The sequence below is a fragment of the Ambystoma mexicanum genome, chromosome 14 (assembly GCF_040938575.1).
Source record: "Ambystoma mexicanum isolate Mex_15411 chromosome 14, UKY_AmexF1_1, whole genome shotgun sequence".
NCBI lineage: Eukaryota > Metazoa > Chordata > Amphibia > Caudata > Ambystomatidae > Ambystoma > Ambystoma mexicanum.
Genome location: NC_090940.1, coordinates 43,780,255 through 43,795,895, shown reverse-complemented (window position 1 = coordinate 43,795,895; position 15,641 = coordinate 43,780,255). Strand labels below are relative to the sequence as shown.

The 15,641-nt window shown below is 46.8% G+C and overlaps 1 protein-coding gene across 2 annotated transcripts in view; it reads left to right on the top strand.

The window, feature by feature from the left end:
- The window catches only part of LOC138527401 (rhodopsin, GQ-coupled-like), an 83,991-nt gene that overhangs the window by 33,677 nt on the left and 34,673 nt on the right, over positions 1 to 15,641 (top strand). The gene's annotated exons all lie outside the window — the stretch shown is intronic.

Genomic DNA, 15,641 nt, shown 5'->3' with positions numbered 1-15,641 from the left:
AACACGCGGCCATTAGAGGCTCAGTCATATTGGGAGTGAATGAAGTTTCGATTGCACAAGAGCATCATCTATTCAGGTAATGCAGTGGGCAAAGTCAGACGACCTGCGGCGGGGACCAGATATGGTGAGGCACCAATGATGTCTTTAGAGGAGCTTGCTAAGTGTGCCATGGTATGTCGACATGTGGCGCTATGTGGGTCTGCTGCGCTGAATGGAACAGGTAAGGATCAGTTAGTTAAGAAAAAGTTAGTCACTCTAGAGACTTCTGTATTCCTAGACCATAGTCCCCTTTCCTCAATACATATGGATTTCTCCCTGTTAAATGTTTTGGTGCGCTGCCGCGCTGTCGTTGCTAGCCCCACCAACCGGCTACACCCGTCAGACCTTAAAGCTATCTGTTGAGATATTGTACCAAAGACTCTTACGGGAATGGCGTGCGGGCCATATAAGGCAAGGAGGACTATGGACTAGGAGTAGAGAAGTCACTAGGGTGAGTAACTTGTTCTTACTCCTATGTCCCATCCCCTTTTCTCCATAGTTATGGGAGAATGAGTAGCACTAAGAATGCAGGACGGTCCTATTACTCTAACCAATGAGATTCCTCAAAACTGCTAGAGCAAATTTAACATCTGCTCTGAAGCTTGTAGCCATGCACTAATGCTTGAAAAAGCTTAATGAGAGGCTCAAGTGGCCGCCTTACGAATGCCATCCCACGGGTCATGTCGTTGAAATGCCACAGCTGTGGCCTGAGCCCGAACTGCATGCACACAAAGACACTTGGGAGCCTGCATGTTTTGAAGTCTGTAACCAGGATGCAGGCCATTATTGTCACAATTTATTGGGTGGTCACATTCAACTCAGGGAGTTCCTGTTCCCCCCCAAGCCAGGTGGCGCACAACAACTTAATTGAGGCCTCCATACCACCAATGAGCTAGGAACCAGGGTGGTGTATAGTAAGTACATATATTTATTTGTTTACAAAGACTACTAGAACAGTCCCAAAAGCATCAGCCACCAAAAGCTGTGATACTATGCAATATCACAATTTGAAATTGACTTGCACCAATTGACTGACTTATATTTCTAATGGACTTTCAGATACTTCAACACACAGGTACAATTTAGAGATGGACTGTCATCACTTTACATCAGATGTCTTGCAATTGAAACCCATAGAAACATGTCAAACATGCTCTTTTCTCCAAGCAACCTCCGCTCTGCAGGCATCAAGCAGATATGACCCCTTTGGTGTGAAGGCAAGGTACAGGGATGGGGAGTGCAATGGGAACATCGTTTTGGCTTCTTATTTGAAAGGTATGGTTTGGGAATGAACTCTCTGGGAAAAATTGTTTTTCTGCACACAATAAAGTTAAATGCAAATCTTTGAGGATTCTGGTTCAAGAATAAATGGGACTAAATGGGACATTTCCTTTTACACCACTCATACAAGGGAACTGCAATGCTTTGGAATTCTTGTTTAAAAGGAATGGGAACATTCGTTTTACACACTCTACATTCACCTGAAAGGCAGAGATTTAGGGTTACTTCTTTTTGGGATTAAGGACACCCCCTTCTGTCGAGAAGTCTGGGGTTTCAGAAGGACAGTCACCCCAGCATTTATTGTCTATACCGGCTCTAACACACTGGGCATGAACTGTGTTAGTTTCAGACTCTAACAAGACTCATTCTGAGATTTTTCTATATAGGAATTAATTGATGTAACTTTAATTAAATATGCTAAGGGTCTACACTGTCTTACCCCCTGCCCCACAATTTAATGGAAAGGATTAAGGCAGACAGTTCCCAACACAATTCAATTTAAATGGATTGGGTGGTTTTCTATGGGGGAAATTAATGTGAGTTATATTAAATAAAATGTGCCAAGGCTCTCCCCAGTTCCATCCCCCACCTACTATGCGAGATTGGGATTAAGGCTGTCAGATTCCACCCACACTTTTGTTGGCATTTGGATGAATCTACTTACATGGGAGGGCTTGGTTATGGGGCCTCCAGGGAAACAGCAGGGCTCCTCTGAGGACAGCACAGATCTGGTCAAAGGCTTTGGTCAAGGATAGTCCCCGGCACCCAGTCCTCCTCTGGCTCCTCAAGTGAAAGGCCCAGTTAGCTTCTAGATTGCCCAATCTCTGTCTCCTGTGCAAGGTTTCAGGCCTTTCTGGGTAAACAGCGTTTCTCCTGGCAAGGTTTACCCTGATGGCATTGGTAGCTCTCCTTGCCCCTCTGCTAGATGTTCCTCGCAAGAGTCCAGAAGTAGACTACCTCCAGGAATAGAATGGAAAAGTCAAAAGTCCAGTCCCTCTCAGATTGAAAATGGATCTCTTACGGGGCAGATGACACTCCCGTAATATAATAATTCCCATGATATTGATTGGGTAGCTCTCCCACCCCATTGGACAAGGAGTTGGGTGGTGTGTATCATGGAGGCTGAGGAAGGAGAAAGATTCATCATTCCAAAATGACAAGTGGGTTTACCTTTTTAGTGTTCTTAAAATCTCACAACATGGAAGGTACGTTAATTTTTCAGATAACTGTAGGCACACACATATATATTTATCTTTGAGTTATATAGAATCAGAAACTACTAATCTTCCTGGGAGAAGCTACATTTTTTTGCTATTTGCTACTTCGATTTGCTACTGCACCACACTAGTGAAAAATATGACACTCCCCAATTCACATCTTGATTTCACAATCTAACACCCTACCAATTTTCCAGTTCCTCAGAATTATGAGAATGCCAGAATCATAATCATTTTCATAACTCAAATTGTATGCATCCCACGGAATTCATATTTACATGGCACTGACTGGCTTCTTATCCTCTTTAATATGTGTCTGGGATGAGATCAGCGGAACACATAATGCTCTTTATATTAAGTAAAATGTATTCCTATGTTAATCAGCCAATGTTTCACATGTGCCCCTCAGTTTTATAATAATCCCCACCTTTTCTTAAGTTTAATTTCTGTATGGTCACATGACCAGGACATCTGCCTGGTTCATATTATTCTACCGTCCCCTCCTTTGCTTCCAAAAACCCTGTCCGAGGCTAATGTACAGTTAATGGGGAGGTTTGACCTTAAGGTCATTTCTGCTGGCCGTGTTATCTACAGCCTCCACAACTCTGATCTAATTCTCTCTATTTCTTTGTATTTTAAACTGAAAACCAGGCCTGCTTTTCCTGGTGGGCCTAGCCCAAAGGTTTTGAGGTCAATGTTTCAGAGGCACAGACCTTTCAGTTCAGTGGGGAAAACAAGCTACATCCATAATTCTAACAGACTTGCATTTTAAATTGAAAAGATGTGTTCAACATGGCCTTCTGTATCACATCCTGTTCTGCTTTTTATAACTTCAGTACGCTATTTAAACAGATATAAGTTCACTTTTGGTATTATTCACCCCTAGGCCACAGTTAACATAGGACAGTGTTCACTTCAACAAAACCAAATAGGCCTTTCTCTTTACATGCTGTCATTTAATATGATGAAAATAAGTTATTTGTATGGTAACAATTGCAAAATGCTTGATTTGACTTTGGATTTCTGGATCACTGCAGTGTGCTGCATAGACGTCAATGTCACATGCTGCTATCTGTCTCTTTAAGTTGAAACTGTAACGTTTCATATTTTAGGAAAAAAGCATTTCAGCCTCATGCGTCTTATTTTTCCATGCACCGGGCACATTGAGTAATTTTAAACTCTCAAGCATATTTTTCTTCACTTGTGTGCCTCTCCATTTTAGTAGAGTGGAAATAGGCCCATTTATGTATTTCACTCAGCCTTATGTCGAAAATCAATGTTTTTAATTAGCCTGCATCTTTCTGTGGGTAGCACCATCAGCCAGCTTCATTCTGATAATAGGGCCTTGCATGCCCTCTCAATCTCTGTCACCATGGGGTTGTATTTTCACCCCACATTATCCATCATGCGATAGTAGCTTTTGAACCCTGAAACCCTGTTTTGTAGCTCACAAAAGTAACAAAAATGCTGTTGGATTTAGTGAATGTTAAAGACTGATTCAGATAATTTTGAGAGTTCTCTTTACATCAATGCATTGAAGACTTCTTTATCGCTCCAATTGTGAAGGAGAAAAAAAAGTGGGCAGGACAACCTCCTGGTTGATATGGAAAGAAGAAACCACTTTAGGGAGAAAGGCAGGATGAGTTCTCAGGACATTGTGAAAAACTGTGTGAGGTTCAGAAGAGGAAAGGACTTCAATTTCCCTTTTTGTTTTGGCTGATGTTACCACTTCTAGAAATGAAGCTTTCTGCATAACTAGTTTAATATCAGCTGAAGCTATGGGTTCAAAAGGTTTGTGAGTAAGAGCAGCTAATATTGCATTCATATCTCAAGAAGAGTGGGGATTTGTCACTGGAAGATACAGATGTAAAAGACCTTCAAAATGTCTTTGATGACTGCAGACAAAATTTGTATAGAACTTTTATTATCAAATGGGACAAAGGAAATGCATATAGTTTATTTTGATCCCATGAGACCGATAGCCTGTCACCCACTGAATCAGGGCCCTGGCTCATCAGGGAAGCATATAGGTTCCACTTGCAGTTCTGACTGGTCGCAAATAAGTTCACCTCAGGCGTTCCTCACACCTGAATAATCTCTTGTAAAACTGAGCACTTACTGTCATGATGCCTACCTCCAAGGAGCCAGGTCCGACCCAGCGACCCCAGAGGCAGGCATCATTTTCCCCAGGGGAGTGCCAGCGGGCCCAAGCTGGGGCCCTTTGGATGCAGTCCTGGCGCCTTAGGCGCCAGGCTCATGTTGGACCTCTGTCCTGGCGCCTTAGGCGCCAGGCTCATAAAGCTAGACATGTGTTCAAGTGTTTTCATGTGCACTTACCTGATGCAGACCATGCTGCCACATCCAGGCCCTCTTGAGGCCTGAATGGAACTACTTTACCTGTGGGACTACTTTCCACCCGGGTGTGGTCGGGGAAGGATACATACCTGATCGGAGGAAGGATACACACTTGGGACTTCTTCCAAAGCTATTTAAACCACACCCGATCAGCAACTCACGCTTCGCGTTTTTCTGCTCCTCGCAGCTGGACACTCACCGTATCAGCTCCTGCATCTGGACTTCAGCCACGCCTGTCAGCATCCTGGGTCACCTGCAAAGGGAGACAAGAGACCTTACCAGCTAAATCTGCACCACAGAGACATCACCGACGATCCTGAAAGGGAAGACATTATTTTTAAAAGCATTTCGTTACGATCGCTGCAGCGCTGCATTTCACTCACCTTTCCTGGGTTCCTCCATCTTCAGCAGCGATCATCTGGATACACAGCCACTTCCCAGAGCCTAGAGAAAAGGACAAGAATAAGAGGTGAGAGAAGGAAGGGAATAAGACTTACCTCATTTCATTTCGGGTCTTGCCGCTTCCAGGCATTTTCCGGACCCCGGCCCCTATGGGGAAAAAAGACAAAGACATTGAATGAGCGTATGCAAAGTCAGTTCCCGAGCGCTCATCCAGAACTAACCTGCCATTTACTGGAACTGGAACTGCACATTTCACTTCGGGTCGGTGCCATATCTTCGGCATTCCGAACCCCGGCCCCTAAGGGGAAAAAAGACATAAACATTAGCGCTTGCTGCAAAAAGACAATGAACATTATTATTAAGCTTGGACTTTTGAACTTGCAACAGAACTTTTACAGAGCCTTACGAGAATAGTCAAGCTTACCTGAACTCCCATCAATCCTCAATCCAGTGAAGTAACTGGGTTTCAACGCGCCCCTGCATCAGAAGCAGGATGGAGAGCTCATCCTTCCTGACCCTAAGGTGAGACTTCACGGGGAATCGTGGAAGGGTATCGTGGAGGGTTGGAAGAGAGTGGGAGGCTTGATCATAACTCAGTCAGTAGGTAATACTCCCTTTTCATGCACAGGGGAATATTCCTGCGAGCCGGAGAAGCCAGAGTAGAGGGCCCTTCCTGTCCATCTTCAGAGTCCTGCGCTTCACCATTGAAGAAGCATCAGCACTCGAAGTCAGACCTGCGCCTCCGTGGGAATCAGGTGAGCGTTACAGAACGCGAAGCCTACCCACAATTTCCCACCCGGGCGCTTTGGAGACTTCCGAGACTGACCAGCTGGCCCAGCTTTTGGGGGAATTATGGGCAGAGGTGCACTCTGCCCGCCAGGAGACTAACGCTCTCAAAAGAGAACTGATCTTATCCAAGGAAAGAACAGATGACCTGGCCAAAAGGTTATTACAGGCCCAGGCAAGGCACACTCCTTTACCTAATTCCGGAGACATTTCCACATCAATGGGTTTGAGTAACCCGGTACAAATTAATCTACCTGGACACATGCCTTTGGCCCCGCCTGAACGTTTTGCGGGGGATCCCAAGAAATATGCCGTCTTTATGAACCAATGTCGTTTACATTTTCTATGCAGACCCGGAGCCTTCCCTAACGACCAGACCAAGGTAGCCTTTATACTATCTTACCTCAGTGGCAGTGCTGCCGATTGGACTATTCCATTGGTAAATCAGGATGATCCCATTCTCCAGAATTTTCAGGGCTTCCAGGCCAGCATGGAAAGGTTGTTCGCTCGACACTCTCAAGGACAGGCCCTTGATAACGAACTGCTATCCTTACGACAAGGTAATCAGGATCTTCTGCCCTACATAGCCACCTTTAACAGACTGGTTGTGGAAACTGGATGGCCAGAAAGCAAAAGGATCACATTGTTTCATCGAGGCCTGCGCGGAGAGCTTAAGGATGTTCTAGCTCAGATAGTAAACCCACCCCGGGTCTGCGCAGACTACATTGACTTGGTGGTTCAACTTGATCACAGACTTCAAAATAGAAAAGCAGATCGGTTCAAGTATGAAAACCGAGCACCGATCAAAACCCACGCTAACTCCAAGAGTACCGACGTATCTGAACCTATGCAAATCGGTGGGGTTAAAGGCCCATTAACGCAGAAAGAACGAGAGAGAAGGCGGCAAATGCAACTTTGTCTGTATTGCGGGACTTCCGGTCACTTTCTTCGAAATTGTCCAGTTAAACCACTTAAGAAGGTGGTTGGAGCTACTGATAACGAATTAGTGACACCTGATTCGGGAAACGACCTAGCCCGGCAAGCGTAGGGGTCCACTTGCCGAGCTTGAAAACTAACTCTTTGACCTCACATTTTGTCATGCCAATGGTGCTCGTGGACCCAAAACAGCCTCAGCAGTTGCATGCTATAAAAGCATACATCGACAGTGGAGCTATTGGAAATTACATAGACCGTGAATTGGCTTTAAGGATTAAGCTTCCTCTCCGCCCGAAAGTAACCCAAGATGTCATTACTACAGTAGATGGAACCGAAATAGCCTCAGGGCCTGTAACGCATTCCACTGTTGAAGTGACACTGGTGGGTCAGGATGGACATCGGGAAGCAATCGTGTTTGATGTGATCAAGGCCCCACAATTTCAAGTAATTCTTGGAATTCCTTGGTTAGAAACACATAATCCCAGAATTGACTGGCGAGCAAAGAAGATAAGTTTTCCTGATTGTGAACCAACTTGTTATCTAAGAAATCCAGCTATGGGTCTAGCCTCAGCAACTTCCACCCCTGTACAGCTACCATCAGAATACCAAGAATTCCAAGACGTTTTTCAGAAAGAATAGGCTAACACGTTACCTCCCCATCGGTCTTATGATTGCCAAATCCATCTGGTACCCAATGCTCAACTACCTTGTAGCAGGATTTATGCTCTTACGGAACCTGAGAACCTGCATTTGCGTCAGTATTTAGATCAGTACCTAGCCAATGGTTTTATTCGCCCGTCCAAGTCTCCTGTCTCTTCAGCTCTGTTCTTTGTGCCGAAAAAAGAAGGCGACCTTAGAACGTGTATAGACTATCGCGCCCTAAATCAAATAACGATTAAGAATCGTTATCCTCTGCCCTTGATCCCTGAGCTTATCGACCACGTGAAAGACGCTTGTGTGTACACCAAGTTAGATCTCCGAGGAGCTTATCACCTGGTGCGCATAAAAGAAGGCGACGAATGGAAGACTGCATTCCGCACCAAGTTCTGAAAGGAGCTTTCTTTATTTCCCTTTTTTCCTTTCCCAGTTCATTTCTATTTATTTTGGTCTTCTAACACATGGCACAGAAGGAACGGCAGGCAAAGCCTGGTACGGATGTGGCAGCACCTGCATGGATAACATAGGGGATGTGCAGAGAGAGGGAAATATTGGGTGGCACTCACCTACTGGGCTCTTCGAATATCAGGTGATGCCCTTCGGTTTGTGCAATGCACCTGCCGCCTTTCATTACTTTATGAATGATGTTCTTCGGGAACTTATCGATGTCTGTGTCATTGTTTACATTGACGACATCCTGGTGTACTCTTCTTCAGAATCTGATCACAGAAAACATGTTAGGGCAGTTCTTGAGAAACTGCGCCAGCACAGATTATTTGCAAAACTCGAAAAATGCGTTTTTCATACCACAGAAGTTGAGTTTCTCGGATTCATCCTGACACCTCAAGGAGTCCGAATGGACTCGCGAAAGGTGGACGCCATCCTCAAATGGCCATCTCCAAGCTCGGTGAAGGGAGTTCAGAGCATGCTCGGCTTTGCCAATTTCTATCGAAGATTCATCCTGGAATTTTCCCGAACAGTCCAACCCATCACCGCTCTCCTAAAGAAAAACAAACGCTTCGAATGGACTCTTGAGGCCGAACAAGCCTTCAAGGACCTGAAAACCAAATTCACCTCTGCACCTGTATTGAAGCACCCGCACCCAGATCTCCCGTACATAGTGGAAACCGATGCATCCAGTTCGGCCATGGGAGCTGTCCTGTCGCAAAGAGACCCAAAAACTAACCAACTACACCCAGTGGCCTTTTGGTCCAGAAAATTTTATCCTCCTGAAATCAACTACGCAATCACCGATAAAGAGTTACTGGCCATCAAATCTGCTTTCAAGGCTTGGCGTCACTACCTTCTCGGGGCAAGACACACCATCACCGTGATTACGGACCACAGAAACTTACAGTATTTAAAAACGGCCAAAGCTCAATCTTCACGACAACTCCGATGGGCTCTATTCTTTGCGGAATTTGATTTTGTAATTACCTATCGCCCTGGCTGCAAGAATGGAAAAGAAGACGCTTTGTCCCGGATTGGCATGGAAGAACCTAATTCGAGCTTAGAACCTGTGCCCATCATACCTGAGCAAAGAATCTTAGGCTTAACTTCATTGCAAACTATTGAGAATATTCAAACGCAAGTAAAACAACTTCTAGACTCTTCAACCTTACTGGAATGGAGTCAAAAGGGTCCTCATTACACCGTTAAGGATGACTTACCCTACTTCCAGGAGCGGTTGTTTCTGCCAAGTAAAGAATTGCAAGAACTTGTTATTGCCCATCATCATGAATCTTTAATGGAAGGACACCCTGGTATCGCTAAAACGGAGGAAAAAATCAAACGCCACTTCTGGTGGCCTTCTTGGAGAAAAGACATAAAGTCTTTTGTACTGTCTTGTGGAATTTGCGCCCAAAACAAGGCTCAAAAGAAAAGGCCAGCCGGCCTACTTCAACCCTTGGATATTCCACCGGCGCCATGGCACACCCTGTCAATGGACTTTATAACAGATCTGCCTCCTTGTGCTGGTTACAACACAATCCTTGTAATTGTGGACCTATTCTCCAAAATTGCCCACTTTATCCCTTTAAAGGGTTTGCCTTCAGCTTCCACCTTGGCCAAGGAATTCCTGGAGAATATAGTTTGCATACATGGTTTCCCTTCCATATTAGTCTCGGATCGTGGAAGTCAATTTATCTCACATTTTTGGAAGAAGTGTTGCCAACTAGCACAAATAGATGTGCGGTTATCCACCAGCCACCACCCCCAGACCGACGGACAAACCGAGAGAACCAATCAGACTCTCGAGCAATATCTTCGGTGCATGTTACACCAATCCGAGTTAAATTGGAAAGACATCCTTTGGATCGCAGAATATGCATACAACAATTCAGTGCATTCTGGAACCGGACAAACCCCTTTTATACTTTGTATGGTCACCATCCTCGGACCTCTGACCTAGATCCACCTCTGACCCTGGAAATGCCCGCAGTAAATCATCTGCATTCCACAATAACCCGAGCCTTCAAAGAAGCTGCAACTCATTTACAGCAAGCCAAGAAAAAGTATAAAGAAAACGCTGATTTGCACCGAAGTAAAACTCCTCCTTACCAAGTAGGAGACCAGGTATGGCTAGCAACTAAACATTTACCCCTCAAGGGCCCGCGAACCTTCAATCCCAGATTCATAGGACCTTATCCCATCAAAGCTATAATCAACCCAGTGGCCTTTAAACTGGATCTACCGTCCAACATGCGTATTCATCCAGTTTTTCATGCATCACTTTTGAAGCCAGTACAACCAGGAACCCGATTGTCCAAGACTCCAGATCCAGTTCAAATTGAAGGGGAATTAGAATTCGAAGTTAAAGACATTTTAGACTCCAAGGTGGTAAAGTCGAAACTCTTCTATCTTGTTGACTGGAAGGGATATGGACCTCAAGAGAGATCGTGGGAGCCTAGTAACCATGTCCATGCACCTCGATTAGTACAAAGGTTTCACCAGAGATTTCCGAACAAGCCCAAACCCCCGGAGGGAAGAACCTTGGGAGGGGCCTTGAGGGGGGGTACTGTCATGATGCCTACCTCCAAGGAACCAGGTCCGACCCAGCGACCCCAGAGGCAGGCATCATTTTCCCCAGGGGAGTGCCAGCGGGCCCAAGCTGGGGCCCTTTGGACGCAGTCCTGGCGCCTTAGGCGCCAGGCTCATGTTGGACCTCTGTCCTGGCGCCTTAGGCGCCAGGCTCATAAAGCTAGACATGTGTTCAAGTGTTTTCATGTGCACTTACCTGATGCAGACCATGCTGCCACATCCAGGCCCTCTTGAGGTCTGAATGGAACTACTTTACCTGTGGGACTACGTTCCACCCGGGTGTGGTCGGGGAAGGATACATACCTGATCGGAGGAAAGATACACACTTGGGACTTCTTCCAAAGCTATTTAAACCACACCCGATCAGCAACTCACGCTTTGCGTTGTTCTGCTCCTCGCAGCTGGACACTCACCGTGTCAGCTCCTGCATCTGGACTTCAGCCACGCCTGTCAGCATCCTGGGTCACCTGCAAAGGGAGACAAGAGACCATACCAGCTAAATCTGCACCACGGAGACATCACCGACGATCCTGAAAGGGAAGACATTATTTTTAAAAGCATTTCGTTACGATCGCTGCAGCGCTGCATTTCACTCACCTTTGCTGGGTTCCTCCATCTTCAGCAGCGATCATCCGGATACACAGCCACTTCCCAGAGCCTAGAGAAAAGGACAAGAATAAGAGGTGAGAGAAGGAAGGGAATAAGACTTACCTCATTTCATTTCGGGTCTTGCCGCTTCCAGGCATTTTCCGGACCCTATGGGGAAAAAAGACAAAGACATTGAATGAGCGTATGCAAAGTCAGTTCCCGAGCGCTCATCCAGAACTAACCTGCCATTTACTGGAACTGGAACTGCACGTTTCACTTCGGGTCGGTGCCATATCTTCGGCATTCCGAACCCCGGCCCCTAAGGGGAAAAAAGACATAAACATTAGCGCTTGCTGCAAAAAGACAATGAACATTATTATTAAGCTTGGACTTTTGAACTTGCAACAGAACTTTTACAGAGCCTTACCAGAATAGTCAAGCTTACCTGAACTCCCATCAATCCTCAATCCAGTTAAGTAACTGGGTTTCAACGCGCCCCTGCATCAGAAGCAGGATGGAGAGCTCATCCTTCCTGACCCTAAGGTGAGACTTCACGGGGAATCGTGGAAGGGTATCGTGGAGGGTTGGAAGAGAGTGGGAGGCTTGATCATAACTCAGTCAGTAGGTAATACTCCCTTTTCACGCACAGGGGAATATTCCTGCGAGTCGGAGAAGCCAGAGTAGAGGGCCCTTCCTGTCCATCTTCAGAGTCCTGCGCTTCACCATTGAAGAAGCATCAGCACTCGAAGCCAGACCTGCGCCTCCGTGGGAATCAGGTGAGCGTTACACTTACGCTCCCCCTCGTGATTCGAATGCAAGAGACGCTGAGCTTGTCCGTTTCCACACTTGGATCTCTTGCATGATGAACAGCTGTGAAGGTCACCTGAGGAAGCATGGACTATCACCAGGTGGCAAAAGGGAGGGGGCCTTGTTTCTCCCTGCTTGTTTATATAGAGATAACTGTCAGATTGTCTGCTTAGTCAGAACAGAAGTATTCCGAGTACCTGGAAGCAAAGACTATCAAACAGTTCCAGGACATTTCTGTGGAGATCATTCTCTTCTTAAGACCATAGAGAACGCATCTGAAGATGACCCAGGGTCACACCCCCCACCCTTAAGGGATGAGTCTGAAGCCAACACTAGCTGATGAGGAGGGTCCTGAAAAGGAGTCGCCATTTGCAGATTTCGGTTGTCACTCCACCACTCCAGTTCTGCTTCAATCCCAGAGGAATTGAAATTGTGAAACTGATTGTTTGTCCGATTCTTACTCCAATAGAAGGCGAGCTGAAGGTGAATGCGACTCATCTTTAATCGAGCAAAGGGGAGTGGTAGCATGCAAGACTCCATAGGACCGAACAGATGCTGGAACCACCAGGCTGACGACACCTCAGGAAATGGATGGGCAATTGGCTATCCTGCACTCTCTCTGAATTGGGAAAATCTCTCCTTATACCCGAGCTCTATCGAAATGTGATGTTCTGAGTGGGTCAGAGACAAGGGAGTATACCTGCAGAACCACTCCTCATTCATTCCCAGATATATCTGAATTGAAACGGTTGTTAGAGAGGAGAATCCCTGCGAAGTAGTTGAATCGTGGATTGTTGGGTTTGTGGAAGAAAGAAGTGTTGTCCATTGTGGGAGATACTGCATTTTTTAACATGGGATGAGAGGAGAGAAAGCAGGCGAAGACTTAAGGGTATTATAACACAAAGAATGCTGCACGTGAGGTTGAAGTGAAGGTGGGTTATGGAACGAGAGTGTGAGTCCCTTGGAGAGCGAGACACGGTCACTAGCTCTTTTTCTTTAGAAGTTGTATGGAGGGCAAAAGGGAAGTCTGGAGAGTTGGACCATGACTGGTGGTGGCAGTAACAGTGGATCGGATGAATGTGAGCAGGTGGTGGGAAGCAATAGTTTATATCTTAGAAGAGGTGAAATCGGCAGGCGGCGTTGAGGCTATGTTTACGGCCTTGCCACACATTCATGCTACACCAGAATGACGCCAAGCTTTCAGGATTATTTATCAACTAGCAAAACGTACCCGTTCTCTGAATGGATTCTGTGGACAGACATGACAACACTCTCATCAATTGTTGAAAATCAATGATCCTGGGGGTCGCTGTTCCGATTCGCTTATCGCTTGATATGCTTTGCACCCTGAAGTAGACTGCACTGAGAATGGGCACGTGTGACTGGCTGACATACCCTAGAGCAGTCCAGTCGCTGGGGGGAGGTGAGAGTTGGTGTGCTGCTGCATACTGGGACCTTCTGTGCTCTCTCCCCACCTCTCGCCTCACCCTGGCATGGTGCAGTTCGTTGTGGTGCATTGCAGTGCAAATATCTCCGAAAACATGCATCCTAGGGCCTTGAAACATGGTATGGGACCTCGGGTTGTGTTCCTCGCGTTGAGACCGGTCGTTCTACGACCACATTGATGTTTCGTTGATTTCTGCCAACTGTCTCATGTGTGAAGCGGCTGAAATCCGGGGAAAGGGGTGGGGTGTCCAACTGTCATGTAGCCAGTAATGTCCAGAGGGTCCTAACAGGTAACTATGCAAAATGTGGTGCAGATTGGTGAAACGGTGTGGAATTGCACAAGGAACAACGCTTCGCTAATCCACAAACCTACACAATTTGACTTGTTAAAATATATATAAATGCATATTATTTGCTTTGCCTAGAGGACGTTTGTGGTCCCTTGAGGGCAATATTTCTTAGCTAACTAGGGGAGCATTTCCACCTTAGAGAAGGAGAGTAAGCGAGGCGCATGGGTGAATGAAGGAAAGCACACAGGTTGCAATGCATGTTGATATGATAGGTTAGTTATAACACACTTAATACGCAGAGGTTTCTAAACGCAGGCCCTGGGGATCGAACCTGTGTTGCTCAGCGTCGTCCTGCTTCCAAGGCGAGCGCATTGCCACTGAGCTATCCTCCCGAGAGCTAGTTATGTGGGACATTTCTATTGTAAGCTGTTAAGTTGGTGTGAGACACCAAGCCCCTAGGGTAGGAAGACCTCGCCGCTCTTCCACACCAATCTCTTACTCGCAGGAACGTACGCACTTTGCCAGCAGTGCACACTGTCATGTGTGTTCGTTTATCTACTGAAAGCGGGCACACATTCATCACAATTTTCCCTAACGATGCGGTGTGGTTCCAGACGTCACAATGCATCCACAAGGCGGTCTGTGTACACAGCATTTGGTGTTCCAGCAGAGTGGGAAAGACTTCCAAATGGAGACTCTCTCCTTAGTAGAGGCGCGTGGCCCGGTGGGGGATAGTGCCCTCATACTAGAAGAGGGCCTTTGCCCTGCCTCTGTTCACACTGCCCCCAGAGGGGTGGCAGCCCTGTTTCAGCTGCCCCCGTGCCACATTCATACAGATGTGGTGACATATAGCGAGGGTTGCCACCAGAGCCGTAATGGGCTGCGTCATTCCAAAAGCATTAGCCACTAAGCGGCATTAATGAGCAGGAGGGGCCTGTTTGTGGAGCCAGCCTTTCAACTTCTCCTTTCAACTTCTATGAGCTTTAATCGCCCAGGCGCGGGTCCTATATAATGGGCAGTGAATGTGCAGGCCGGGTTCCGATTCAGGTGCCCCCCCCCCCCCCGGAGCAAACAGAAAGGCCTTTCTAGTGGGTGAAAAAAGCGTTCTCGAAACATCTGCCCGCCTTGCCGTGCTGCAGGAGCCCCCCCTCCCTCGAGGCTCGTGGGGAATTTGCTCCGGCCGAGTGGCCCCCTGCTGAGCCCCAAGGCAGGCTAATCGCGGGAAGGATGGAGGGGACCCCACACGATCAAATACTTGGCGTCTGGAAAACGTGATGCTCAGGCCTTCTCCAAAACGACTTCTAGACGCTAGAAATGGAATACGGGTTTCCCACAATGAAAAGGGGTGCGTGTGACAGAAATGGCCAATGCAGTAAATGGGTTGTTTGGGGGGGGGTTGGCGGGGGGGTTCATGGTATTCCCGACCCTATTATTTGCCTTCTTTGGAGGTGAACAGTAAACATTAACCAAAGAAGCAAATTCGGGACTAAACAGGCGGCGGGGGGGGGGGGGGGGGAGGGGTAACCCATAGAATCTAAAACAAAGTACATGACTGCCCAACATCACCCTGGAGACCCCAAATCCCCTCTGCGTGCACCCCCCCTCCCCCACCTGCCCTGAACTACGGCCAGTCGTCCATCAATCTATTCTCGTAACTTTGTGCCAGTCGCTGTAGAGTGGCACACAGCCATTCTAAAATGGCAGCAAGCAAGAGTCACTTGGTGTCTAATATACATATTCCTGTAAAGTCTCTTGCCACTCACCGAGGTGCCGCTGATCATTGCTTCATGGTTTCCTA